This window comes from Nomascus leucogenys, chromosome 15 (genome assembly GCF_006542625.1).
Source record: "Nomascus leucogenys isolate Asia chromosome 15, Asia_NLE_v1, whole genome shotgun sequence".
Classification (NCBI taxonomy): domain Eukaryota; kingdom Metazoa; phylum Chordata; class Mammalia; order Primates; family Hylobatidae; genus Nomascus; species Nomascus leucogenys.
Window position 1 is genome coordinate 50,498,888 of NC_044395.1, and position 13,256 is coordinate 50,512,143.

Consider the following 13,256-nt stretch of genomic DNA (forward strand, 5'->3'; position numbering starts at 1 on the left):
GACCTAGGAGACAGGTCGTAGTGAGCTGAGATCACGCCACTGCACTCCAGCCTGGGTGACACAGTGAGAGCCTGCCATGAAAAAAAAATAATAATATTATTTAATCTGTAAATCATACATGAGACTAGAAAAAAATTTCTGACTTACGGTGATTAACTTTTGGTACAATAGTACAACCCTGCTACCTGGGCAAAGTGGCCCTAGTCTTAGGCCCTGTGCTTTAGAAGGCCCTACATATCACAACACACAAAAAAATTTTTATTTCATTTTATTTTATTTTTTGAGACGGAGTCTTACTCTGTCGCCCAGGCTGGAGGGCAGTGGCACTATCTCGGCTCACTGCAAGCTCCGCCTCCCGGGTTCACACCATTCTGCTGCCTCAGCCTACCGAGTAGCTGGGACTACAGGCGCCTGCCACTATGCCCGGCTAATTTTTTTGTATTTTTAGTAGAGACGGGTTTCACCGTGTTAGCCAGGATGGTCTCGATCTCCTGACCTCATGATCCACCTGCCTCGGCCTCCCAAAGTGCTGGGATTACAGGTGTGAGCCACCGCACCCGGCCCCCCCAAAAATAAATTTATTTAACAACACATGGGCACTTCTGATACTCAAGATCTGGCTCTTAGCATTGACGCAGTGTGTTCTTAAGCATCCACTCGTGCTTAACAGCATTTAAGGCTCAGGAAAATGCTTCTTTATATCTCTTATCCTATGTCATTAAGTGAAAAGGCAATTGTGTCCAAATTCTGTGATGTCTTCTGGATTATACCACCACAAGATATGAAGATGAACACGAGCAATTTAGGAGAATGTGAATAACAGAAGCATCTAGGTAAGAGAAGAGACTAACTTTTCAGATCTTTCAGTTATCAAGAGTGCAAAAGATTTTTGCGTAATGCAGTATCATTTTCCAACACACAAAGTATCCATTTTCTTTTTCTTTTTTTTTTTTTTTTTTTTTTTCTGAGACGGAGTCTCACTCTCACCCAGGCTGGAGTGCAGTGGCACGATCTTGGGTCACTGCAACCTCTGCCTCCCGGGTTCAAGTGATTCTCCTGACTCAGCCTCCCGCATAGCTGGGAACAGGCCTGTGCCACCACACTCAGCTAACGTTTGTATTTTTATTGGAGATGGGGTTTGGCCATGTTGGCCAGGCTGGTGTCTCAGACTCCTGACCTCAAGTGATCTATCCATCTAGCCCTCCCAAAGTGCTGGGATTACAGGCATGAGCCACTGTGCCTGGCCTTCTTCATGTTTTAATTTGTGTTTCCTGACTACTGTGAACTAGTATTTTATTTGCAATAATTAAATATGGTGGCTGAGGAACATTTTCTAAGATAAAACAATTTATATTATTCAAATGTGTGTATATGAAGGTTATACATAACACGCATGAAGTGTGATACCATTTCTTCACATTGGCCACTGAATGGGCATTGAATGTGATCATTAAAAATGGTTTTATTTTTATTAAAATATTTAAATAGATGCAAATAAATTTTTAAAACATTTTTGTTTAATTATTTTGATTTAAAATTTTGACATTTTCAGAGCAGATGATAAATCTGAAAAAGAAGTTGATATTTAATGATTATAATTTGTTTTTCTCTTTAGAAATTTTAGGAAAGATTATTTTTCTTTTGTTTCTTTTGTTTCATGTCAAATGGGCAATGTGACAATGGTGTAACAAGGTTCAAGGGTGGCATATCTCACACATGTGCATGAACACTCAATCATTACACTCATGAACTACAAAAGGATCAGGAGAGATTCTTTTGAATACTTTAGAAAAATTCCTTTCTAACATTAAATAATGGGAATTTTCCAGTTTTTTAATTTACTTTACATTTTTTGATGGACGATATATTTGAACACTTTGAATACAGTCACTTTGGTTTTTTTTAAATCTTTCAAGACTTTGAGAATCAGTACAAGTTAAGGTCAAGATAGAAATAGAAAATATAAAACTGAAATTCAGAGAAGAAATAACTAGGAAGAAAACTTGTCAAGACAGAAGAATAGAACATACTTCTTTTTTTTTTTTTTCCTAAAAGTTTGATAGTTTGATACCAGACTTTGATATATTTAGACATATGATATATAGGCTGCTATGCATCATCTGGTCCCACTATTATAAATGTTAGGGGTGGGCCTTTCAGACAGAGTCCATGCAGTTACCACAGCAAGCTCTTTTTGGCCTAACTTGTATTTTAGCAATTATAAAATAATTAAATTAGTAGCTTCACAATTGGAGAAAGTTACAAAGTGATAGCAAAAAATTCAGCACATTTCTGAAATATGAATAACTCAAAGAGGATTATATGATAGACTTGGGTGTTTTAAAGTACTGTATGATTTTCTTGGGGGAAAAAAGTCCATGTCGAAAATCTATGCCACATTCTGAAATAAAGAATGGTTCCTAGGATAAAATGATCTTCAAGGAGGAAAACTATGTTAAGAAGCGATTCTATTAATTTGGACAATCAATAAATGAGTAATGATATTCATGTAATGTGCCCCCAGCAGACAACAATGTTGAAGGTCTAAAGCAAGTAAAAGATGTGGTCCTGGCTGCAGGAATTTTACAATCTAATTGATCTAATTGAAGAGATAAGCAATGCATACTTGAAACAATTAGAGATTAGATGCTAAAAGAATGAACTGTGAAGTCCAACAAGTTTTACTGAGGATCAAAGCAGAGAAACATTGGTGTGAACTTGAGTCACCTTGCAGGGAGAGATTCTTAGAGGGCTCCCTAAGAAGGGAATGAGACCCAAAATAATAATCTCTGGAATGGATTTAGGAAGGGTCTTATTGGTCCAAGGAAACCACATGAACTATAAATCATATTTTAAAACAAACAAAATGCCATTCCTTAGTAATGCTGTAAATTTTCCTAATACTATCTAGTCTTATATTTTATTTTTTCTTTTCTTTTTTTTTTTTTTTTGACACAGAGTCTCGCTAAGTTGCCCAGGCTGGAGTGCAGTGGTGCAGTCTTGGCTCACTGCAAGCTCTGCCTCCCAGGTTCACACCATTCTCCTGTCTCAGCCTCCTGAGTAGCTGGGACTACAGGCACTCGCCACCATGCCTAGCTAATTTTTTGTATTTTTTTTAGTAGAGACGGGGTTTCACTGTGTTAGCTGGGATGGTCTCCATCTCCTGACCTCATGATCTGCCCGCCTCGGCCTCCCAAAGTGCTGGCATGAGCCACTGCTCCTGGCCTCTTTCTTTCTTTTTTTCATAGAGATGGGGTCTCACTATGTTGCCCAGGCTGTTCTCAAACTTCTGGGCTCTAATAATCCTCCCACCTCAGTCTCCCAAAGTACTGGGATTACAGGCATGAGCCACTATGCCTGGCCTCTAGTCATATATATATACACATATGTATATGTGTGTGTGTGTATGTGTGTGTGTGTGTGTATATATATCTATATATATAGATATATATACAGTTTCTTTGTTTTAAAAACAGGGTCTCACTCCCAGGCTGGAGTGCTGTGGCACGATCATGGCTTATTGCAACTTCAAATGCCAGCACTCAAGTGTTCCTCTCCCCCTCAGCCTTCCTAGTAGCAACGACTACAGGCACACACCACCATACCCAGCAAATTATTTCAATTTAATTTTTGTAGAGATAGGGTCTTGCTATGCTGCTTGGGCTGGTCTCGAACTCCTAGGCTTATGAGATCCTTCTGCCTTGGCTTCCCAAAGTGCTGCGATTACAGGTATGAGCCCCTGAGCCTGGCCCAGATACATATTTGTAAAAGCTCCATATTTGTTACCTATTATCCCAAGACTTAGTGGCTTAAAACAATAGCATCTCAGTGGGCACTGTGACATGTGCCTGTAGTCCCCACTAGTTGGGAGGCTGAGGCAAGAGTATGTCTTGAGCCCAGGAATTCCAGGCTGTAGTGTACTGATTGTGCACCTTTGAATAGCCACTGCACTCCCAGCCTGGGCAACATAGGGAGACTCTGTCTCTAAAAAAAAATAAACAAAAAACAGTATCTCACATAGTTTCCATAGGCCAGGGATTTAAGAAGAGCTTAGCTGGTTGGTTCTGGCTCAGAGTGTCTCATAAGGTTGCAATCAAGATGTTGGTCAGGGCTTCTGGAGGCTTTACTGTGGTGTGGGAAGATCTGCTTCCAAGATGGCTCATTCACAGGCTGGCAAGTTAGTGCAGGCTATTGGCGGGAGGTCTGAGTTCTTCGCCACGTGGACCTTTCCCTTGGCCTGTTTGAGTGTTCTCTTAACTTGGTGGCTGATTCCTGCCAGAGTGAATAAGCCAGGAAAGAGCAAAGTGGAAGCTGCAATATTGTTTATGACCTTAGCCTCAGAAGTCAAACATCCTCAATTCCTCAATATTCTATTGGTTGCACAGGTCATTCCTATTCATTATGGGCAGGGGCTATACAAGGACTTGAATACCAAGAGGTAAAGATCATTGAGATCCATTTTGGATGCTGACTAGTACAAGTCCCCAAATTTATTTTCTTTCTTTTCTTTTCTTTTCTTTCTCTCTCTTTCTTTTTCTCTTTTCATCATGGGCAGGGGCTATACAAGGACTTGAATACCAAGAGGTAAAGATCACTGAGATCCATTTTGGAGACTGACTAGTACAAGTCCCAAAATTTATTTTCTTTCTTTTCTTTCCCTTTTCTTTTCTTTATTCTTCCTTCCTTCCTTCCTTCCTTCTTTCCTTCCTTTCTCTTTCTTTCTTCTTTCTTTCTCTTTCTTTTTCTCTTTCTTTCTTTCTTTCCTTATTGATTTTTTTTTTTCAGAGTCTCACTTTGTCACCCAGGCTAGAGTGCAGTGGTGTGATCTCGGCTCTCTGCAACCTCTACCTCCCGGGTTCAAGCGATTTTCCTGTCTCAGCCCCCCCAGTAGCTGGGATTACAGGCACCCACCACCACGCTTGGCTAATTTTTGTATTTTTTAGTAGAGACAGGGTTTTGTCATGTTGACCAGGCTGGTCTCGAACTCCTGACCTCAGGTGATCTGCCTGCCTCAGCCTCCCAAAGTGCTGGGATTACAGGCATGAGCCACCACACTTGGTCAAAATTTGCTATTTTTGTGGTTAAAAAAAGTAGCTAATATTAGCAATTTCATGTTTTCAACCTATTACTTATAAAGGTGCTACCATGAGCTAAGACACTTGGGATAAATTTTTAAGAAGTTATAAATATAAAAATACTTTTCTTTCAAAACATTAATCAGAATTTCAAATGAATGAGAATAAACTATTCTTCAAGCATTGTAGTTATATGAATGTTACTGTATCGTTGATATTCTCATCAAGTTTTTGGTGCATGAGCCAAAGGATGTGTGGCAGAAGTTTTGAGAGGGCAACATATCAGTGTGACTTGATGAAAGCAGTTTAACATCCCAGGGATCAATTTTCCTCATCTGTAAGTGAAGGAATTGGGTTAGATGGCATGTAAGTAGTCTTTCTGTGCTAAAAATTTTTAACATATCCTTTTTTTTTTTTTTTTTTTTTTTTTTTTGAGACGGAGTCTTGCTCTGTCTCCCAGGCTGGAGTGCTGTGGCACGACCTCGGCTCACTGCAACCTCCTCCTCCCAGGTTCAAGCGATTCTCTTGTCTCAGCCTCCTGAGTAGCTGGGATTACAGGTGTGTACCACCACGCCCGGCTAATTTTTGTATTGTTAGTAGAGATAGGGTTTCACCCTGTTGGCCAGGCTGGTCTTGAACTCCTGACCTCAAGTGATCTACCAGCCTTGGCTTCCCAAAGCACTGGGATTACAGGCACGAACCACAGCGCCCGACCTTAACATGTCTTTATATGCTGTGTATGAGCCACTACCAGTTCCTTTCTTAAACTCATCATAAGAATTGCATATTTAAGTGCTAGAAAAGTGACTGTAACTAAATATGCTTATTTATTAACATACAATGTTAATAGTTAAACTCAAGGTCTCTTCAGCTTTTTAGTAGTCCAGAGAATCTTTCTTCCTGCTTTTTTCTCTCGAAAGCATAGAACGCCCTTCAGTAAATCAATTTACTTAATTTGACTTGCTGTATTTGACAACATTTTTTTGGGTTCACATATTTTTCTTGTGCCAAGTACTGCATTTTCCATTTCCCACAGAACCAGGACAAACTGTACATCCCCTGCTGTGTCCAGGGTAGATCTGGCTAAATGTCAACTATGTTAATTGGTATAGAGAAAACAGCAGCCCTATTTTTATCTGATTAAAAATCCCCACAAACATTCTCTTCTAAACTAAAGCTATGTCAGTACAAAGTGATTTAATTATAACATAAAGTTTGGCAGATGTATCCCTCCAGCCTTTATTCTACCGTAGCATGCAGAAATGTTGCTGTTTCCTGGAATCCTCAAGCATCTAAATTTTTAATCCTACTTCTGGAGGTTTAGAATTCAGTACTCGAAACTTTCTCTAGTTTGCCAACTGGAATAAAATATATTTGCTTTAAAGTGATATGTTTAAACAAAAGATTTGAATTAAACAATCTATAGAACCTTATTTAAAAGGTAGTTGGAAATACTTTATTCCACTGTTAAAAAGTCTACGTCTTAAACATTGCCCCAGGATGAGCAGATTATATAATATAATTGCTTTAGTTAAATGAGGTGTGGGAGGTGTGGGTGTAAAAGAGTAAAAGGTAATGAACTTTGATAAATTTATATGAGCTATAACAAGGTACCAGGGAAAACTTAATTTTATCAGAAAGTGACTATATCTCTTCAGTGCTCATTCAAAATTGTATGCTGCCCCTTTAATGTTGGAATTACCCAGGACTGTCTTTAGTCCACTCCCAGGTTAACTTCATACATTCCATGATTTCACCAACTTCTTACACACTCACAGTGTTTGGGTCTGATCTCCAGCTTACTGAAAGCCACATCAATACCCTTTGACATACTGGACAGTTCCATTTGGGTATCTCAGGAACAACTCTAAAGCAGTATGTCCAGGACTTTCAGTTTTTATTCTGGCATGTAAGTAGCTTAAAAGTCACCACTCGCCAGGCGTAGTGGCTCACACCTGTAATCCCAGCACTCTGGGAGGCCGAGGTGGGTGGACCACGAGGTCAGGAGTCCAAGACCAGCCTGGCCAACATGGTCAAACCTTGTCTCTACTAAAAATACAAAAATTAGCCAGGTGTGGTGGCACACGCCTGTAATCCCAGCTACTCGGGAGGCTGAGGCAGGAGGAATCTCTTGAGCCCAGGAGGAGGAGGTTGCAGTGAGCCGAGGTCATGCCACTGCACTCCAGCCTGGGCAACACAGTGAGACTCCATCTCAAAAAAAAAAAAAAAAAGTCACCAATCCATCCTAACAACAAATAAAAAAGCTGATGAAACAGAAAAATCTACAACATTTCTTAGATCTGTCAAAAAAAAAAAAAAACGAGGTCACAGGGCAAACTGCTGCCCCAAAATTGAAGATTGGCAGGCAGATACAGGGAATCACAATTTACCAGAGTGGAAACCCACAGTCAGAAACCTCTGCAGGAGCCAGTGCCAGGGTAGGAAAACCTAACCTGTAATTAACAAATTGCTGGAGGTTCAATGTGGACAAGTCTTGGAGTTATAAACTCCAGGGGGACCTTGTCCTAGGAGGCCCCAACACTTTTGTGAGTTTTACCTCCTGAAGCTCTACCAGGTACACACAGTGAATACTGGAGAAAAATCCCTCATGCTTTTTGCAGGGGAAGAGGAAAAGGAACCATTTTTAAATATGATAGAGCACTTCTTTCTTAAAAAGGCCTCCCATCATGGGGAACTATTTTATCTGACTGGATTTTTTTTCCAACACCAGCAACCAATTCTCCAATTCTTTGGATACCAGTTGGATGCCAACAATTCCATTCAATTCTGACACTAACTACCTGGAGTTGGCATCATGTGCCATAGGCTTATGGGCTCAATCTCTCAAGACCTCCTCCACTTAAGATGCCTATCAGAAGTCCCTGGGCACTCATACATCTGACTGATTGGCTATAAATACGGTGTTCCTTCTGGGAGGCAGAGGTTGCAGTGAGCTGAGATCGCACCACTGCACTTCAGCCTGGGTGACAGAGCAAGACTCCATCTCAAAAATAAATAAATAAATAAAAATAAAAATAAAATAAATAAATAAATATGGTGTTCCCATGAGCCCCTCCTCAGGTTCAGTAATTGGCTAGAATGGCTCACAGTACTCAGGAAGGCACTTTACTTACATTTACTGGTTTATTATAAAGGACACAAATGAACACCCAGATAAAGAAATGCACAGGGCAAGGTCTAGAATGGTCCTGAGCTCAGAAACTTCAGTTCCCATGGAATTAGAATGCACCACCCTTCCAATACATGGATGTATTCGCCAATTCAGAAGCTCTCTGAATTTCATTGTTCAAGAGTTTTTATAGAGCTCAATCTCCAGGTCCCTATTCCCTCCCCAGAGGTTGATGAGTGGGGCTGAAAATTCTCACCCTCTAATCACTTGTTCTTTCTGGAGACCAGTTCTATCCTGAGGCCATCTAAGGGCGCCACTGTAAGTCACCTTATTGGTATAAACACAGACATGGTTGAAAGGGGCTTGTTATGAATAACAAAGGCACTCCTATCATTCCAAGGGAAATTCCAAAGGTTTTAGGAGTTCCGTGCCAGAAGACAGGGACAGACCAAATATATTTTTATATTATACACAAGATTATTATATTTTATATGATACCACAAGAGCCTAACCTACTGGGGGACTAACCTATCGGTGCCTAACCTATCTGGAGGACTGGAAGTGCACATGCTCACAAAACACTGGAATCAAATCATTGGACTATAGAATGCTTTTCATCCCCCCAAACCTTACCACTTTACCCAAACCTTATCACTAAAGGCCTATTTACCGGGATTTCTTTCACTTAGTTATTATGTCCAGATTCCAACAAAACAGTACTCTACAAAGCACACTAAAAGGCAAAAAAACAACAGTTTGAAGAAACTCAAGCATCAGAACCAGTTTCAGATATGGCATAGATTATGGGATTATCAGACTGGGAATTAAAACAAATATGATTAATATGTTAAGGGCTCTAATGTAAAAAGTAGACAACATTTAAGAACAGATGGAAAAATATAAGCAGAGAGATGGAAATTCTAACAAAAAGTCAGAAAGAAAGGCTAGAGATCAAGAACACTAACAGAAATAAAGAATGCCATTGATGAGCTCCTTATAGTAGACTGGACTGGGCTAAGGGAAGAATCTCTGAGCTTGAGGATGTGACAAGGAAACTTCCAAAACTGAAAGAAAAAGAGAAAAAAAAATTACTGGAAAAAAGAAACCCAGAACAGAATATCCAAGAACTGTAAGACAACTACAAAAAGTGTAATTTAAAGGTAATGGAAATATCAGAAGGAGAAGAGAGAAAGGAACTAAAGCAATATTTGAAGCAATAATGACTGAGATTTCCCCAAATTAATGTCAGACACCAAACCACAGATCCAAGCTCAGAGAACACTAAGCAAAATTAATGCCCACCAAAACTATACTAAGCATATTTATTCAAACTTCAGAAGATCAAAAATAAAGAAAAAATCTTGAAAGAAGCTAGACGGTAAAAACACCTTACCTATAATTACATCTGACTTCACCTCAGAAATCATACAAACAAGAATGAAGTGGAGCAAAATATTTAAAGTGTTGAAAGAAAAAAACCCAGCAACCTAGAATTTTGTACCCTGCAAAATTATCCTTCAAAAGTGAAGAAGAGCCAGGCGCGGTGGCTCATGCCTGTAATCCCAGCACTTTGGGAGGCTGAGGCAGGCAGATCAGTTGAGGTCAGGAATTTGAGACCAGCCTGGCCAACATGGTGAAACCCCATCTCTACTAAAAACACAAAAAAATTAGCCGGGCGTGGTGGTGTGTGCCTGTAGTCCCAGCTACTCAGGAGGCTGAGGCAGGAGAATCACTTGAACCTGGGAGGTAGAGGTTGCAGTGAGCCAAGATCACACTACTGCACTTCAGCCTGGGTGACAGAACAAGACTCTATCCCAAAAAAAAAAAAAAAAAAAAAAAAAAAGTGAAGAAGAAATAAAGACTTTCTCAGGCAAACAAAAATGAAAGGAATTTGCTGCCAGTAGACTTGCCCTGCAAGAAATGCTAAAAGAAATTCTTCCAAGAGAAGGAAAATGATACAGATAAGAAACTTGAAACTATATAAAGAAAGGAAGAGCTTTGGGAATCAATTTTATTTTTCTTATTCCTAATTTTTTAAATGTAACATTTTGTTCAAAACATTAATAGCAACAATGTATTTGACTATATATGTATATTATATGTATATGACTATATATGTATATATGCTTATGTATACTTATGGATAAGAGAAATAAATGACAGCAATAATGTCAGTGATAGGACGGAGGAATTAGGAATACTTTGTTATTATAAGGTACTTGTCCTACCCGTGAAGTGGTATAGTGTTATCTGAAAGTAGACTTGAATTACTTGTAAATGTATATAGCAAACTCTAGTGCAATCACTTACAAAAGTAAAAACAAAACAAGTATAATCAATCAATATGCTAAAAAAGGACAGAAGGAGCCAAGATGGCCGAATAGGAACAGCTCCGGTCTCCAGCTCCCAGCCCAAGCGACACAGAAGACTGGTAATTTCTGCATTTCTGCTTGAGGTACCGGTTTCATCTCACTAGGGAGTGCCAAACAGTGGGTGCAGGACAGTCGGTGAACCGCACCGTGCGCGAGCCGAAGCAGGGCGAGGCACTGCCTCACTCGGGAAGCGCAAGGGGTCAGGGAGTTCCCTTTCCTAGTCAAAGAAAGGGGTAACAGACGGCACCTGGATAATCGGGTCAGTCCCACCCTCATACTGCGCTTTCCCAACGGGCCTGGAAAACGGCACACTAGGAGATTGTGTCCCGCACCTGGCTCGGAGGGTCCTATGCCCACGGAGTCTTGCTGATTGCTAGCACAGCAGTCTGATATCAAGCTGCAAGGCGGCAGCGAGGCTGGGGGAGGGGCGCCCGCCATTGCCCAGGCTTGCTTAGGTAAACAAAGCAGCCAGGAAGCTCGAACTGGGTGGAGCCCACCACAGCTCAAGGAGGCCTGTCTGCCTCTGTAGGCTCCACCTCTGGGGGCAGGGCACAGACAAACAAAAAGTCAGCAGGAAATTCCAGAGACTTAAATGTCCCTGTCGGTCTGACAGCTTTGAAGAGAGTAGTGGTTCTCCCAGCACGCAGCTGGAGATCTGAGAACTGACAGACTGCCTCCTAAAGTGGGTCCCTCACCCCTGAGCAGCCTAACTGGGAGGCACCCCCCCAGTAGGGACAGACTGACACCTCACTTGGCCGGGTACTCCTCTGAGACAAAACTTCCAGAGGAACTATCAGACAGCTGAATTTGTGGTCTCACGAAAATCCACTGTTCTGCAGCCACCGCTGCTGACACCCAGCCAAACAGGGTCTGGAGTGGACCTCTAGCAAACTCCAACAGACCTGCAGCTGAGAGTCCTGTCTGGTAGAAGGAAAACTAACAAACAGAAAGGACATCCACACCAAAAACCCATCTGTACATCACCATCATCAAAGACCAAAAGTAGATAAAACCGCATAGATGGGGAAAAAACAGAGCAGAAAAACTGGAAACTCTAAAAAGCAGAGCACCTCTCCTCCTCCAAAGGAACGCAGTTCCTCACCAGCAATGGAACAAAGCTGGATGGAGGATGACTTTGACGAGTTGAGAGAAGAAGAAGGCGTCAGACGATCAAACTACTCTGAGCTACGGGAGGAAATTCAAAACAATAGCAAAGAAGTTAAAAACTTTGAAAAAAAATAGAAGAATGGATAACTAGAATAACCAATGGAGAGAAGGGCTTAAAGGAGATGATGGAGCTGAAAGCCAAGTTTCGAGAACTACGTGAAGATTGCAGAAGCCTCAGTAGCAGATGCGATCAACTGGAAGAAAGGGTATCGCTGATGGAAGATGAAATGAATGAAATGAAGCGAGAAGGGAAGTCCAGAGAAAAAAGAATAAAAAGAAATGAACAAAGCCTCCAAGAAATTTGGGACTACGTGAAACGACCAAACCTACGTCTGATTGGTGTACCTGAAAATGACGGGGAGAATGGAACCAAGTTGGAAAACACTCTGCAAGATATTATCCAGGAGAATTTCCCCAATCTAGCAAGGCAGGCCAACATTAAGATTCAGGAAATACAGAGAACGCCACAAAGATACTCCTTGAGAAGAGCAACTCCAAGACACATAATTGTCAGATTCACCAAAGTTGAAATGAAGGAAAAAATGTTAAGGGCAGCCAGAGAGAAAGGTCGGGTTACCCACAAAGGGAAGCCCATCAGACTAACAGCTGATCTCTCAGCAGAAACTCTACAAGCCAGAAGAGAGTGGGGGCCGATATTCAACACTCTTAAAGAATTTTCAACCCAGAATTTCATATCCAGCCAAACTAAACTTCATAAGTGAAGGAGAAATAAAATACTTTACAGACAAGCAAATGCTGAGTGATTTTGTCACCACCAGGCCTGCCCTAAAAGAGCTCCTGAAGGAAGCACTAAACATGGAAAGGAACAACCAGTACCAGCCACTGCAAAAACATGCCAAATTGTAAAGACCATCGAGGCTAGGAGGAAACTGCATCAACTAATGAGCAAAATAACCAACTAACATCATAATGACAGGATCAGATTCACACATAACAATATTAACGTTAAATGTAAATGGGCTAAATGCTCCAATTAAAAGACACAGACTGGCAAACTGGATAAGGAGTCAGGACCCATCAGTGTGCTGTATTCAGGAAACCCATCTCACGTGCAGAGACACACATAGACTCAAAATAAAGGGATGGAGGAAGATCTATCAAGCAAATGGAGAACAAAAAAAGGCAGGGGTTGCAATCCTAGTCTCTGATAAAATAGACTTTAAACCAACAAAGATCAAAAGAGACAAAGAAGGCCATTACATAATGGTAAAGGGATCAATTCAACAAGAAGAGCTAACTATCCTAAATATATATGCACCCAACACAGGAGCACCCAGATTCATAAAGCAAGTCCTGAGTGACCTACAAAGGGACTTAAACTCCCACACAATAATAATGGGAGATTTTAACACGCCACTGTCAACATTAGACAGATCATCGAGACAGAAAGTTAACAAGGATATCCAGGAATTGAACTCAGCTCTAAACAAAGTGGACCTAATAGACATCTACAGAACTCTCCACCCCAAATCAACAGAATATACATTTTTT

The 13,256-nt window shown here is 40.8% G+C and overlaps 1 non-coding gene across 1 annotated transcript; it reads right to left on the reverse strand.

Moving 5' to 3' along the window:
- Positions 1–1,658: 1,658 nt before the first annotated feature.
- LOC115830566 lies at positions 1,659–1,762 on the reverse strand. Its single transcript, XR_004026114.1, has one exon. It is a non-coding gene; the product is annotated as a small nucleolar RNA U13 (small nucleolar RNA).
- Between the last annotated feature and the right edge of the window lie 11,494 nt (positions 1,763–13,256).